We start from the raw sequence: 648 nt of genomic DNA on the forward strand, positions 1-648 counted from the left end.
GGTCTAAATGCAGTATTTACAGCATCTGTGGCGACATTTTCTTTCCAATGCACCATTGGGATGAAAAGAGAGAGAGAGAGAAAAAAAAGAATGTTTTCGGCTCATATTCGTTAACGGCTCCTCCAGTCAGACCAAATGCTCCACTTCGCCCAGAGAGCGGATCATTTTTGCTGTTAGGTCCAAAAAATAATGGTGCAATATATACATATTTTTATCTCTTGGGTCGTTCAAAACCCAGCTATCAATTCAGAATCGATGGTTACCACATGTTTTAAGGTAAGGGGCCAATGTCAAATGCAATGGCTGAGCGAAGCTTCTCTAGCCTCCGTCGACTAAAAACCTCACTCCGGTCTTGTGCGAAATTCTGTTCCCCGTGAAAATCTGTTCCCCCTGTGTCGGGAGCGCGCATTGCAGCCACAGAGGTGGATCCGGCGGATCTGACCATTTTCCCGGCACTTCTGATTGATTTCTCGGTAAAAACTACTCATATAATCAATGCTGTAACTTTCCGCCTGTAGGGGGAACAGGTTATTTCAGGCGGTTAAAATATTTGGTTTCCCCCTGCTAACTTTGGCAAATAAAGAGCAAATGTTATCAAAATCACAGGATTTATTGTTGATGATGAAAGGATTAAACACAGTTAAGGAC

At 43.1% G+C, this 648-nt stretch overlaps 3 protein-coding genes across 17 annotated transcripts in view; 2 read left to right on the forward strand and 1 right to left on the reverse strand.

The window, feature by feature from the left end:
- LOC108242155 (NACHT, LRR and PYD domains-containing protein 12-like) overlaps positions 1 to 648 on the reverse strand; it is a 608,460-nt gene that overhangs the window by 392,900 nt on the left and 214,912 nt on the right. The gene's annotated exons all lie outside the window — the stretch shown is intronic.
- Positions 1 to 648, forward strand: part of LOC108249966 (NACHT, LRR and PYD domains-containing protein 12-like) — a 417,931-nt gene that overhangs the window by 171,015 nt on the left and 246,268 nt on the right. The gene's annotated exons all lie outside the window — the stretch shown is intronic.
- LOC108249965 (NACHT, LRR and PYD domains-containing protein 12-like) overlaps positions 1 to 648 on the forward strand; it is a 179,642-nt gene that overhangs the window by 89,839 nt on the left and 89,155 nt on the right. The gene's annotated exons all lie outside the window — the stretch shown is intronic.

Source organism: Kryptolebias marmoratus, linkage group LG23 (genome assembly GCF_001649575.2).
Source record: "Kryptolebias marmoratus isolate JLee-2015 linkage group LG23, ASM164957v2, whole genome shotgun sequence".
NCBI lineage: Eukaryota > Metazoa > Chordata > Actinopteri > Cyprinodontiformes > Rivulidae > Kryptolebias > Kryptolebias marmoratus.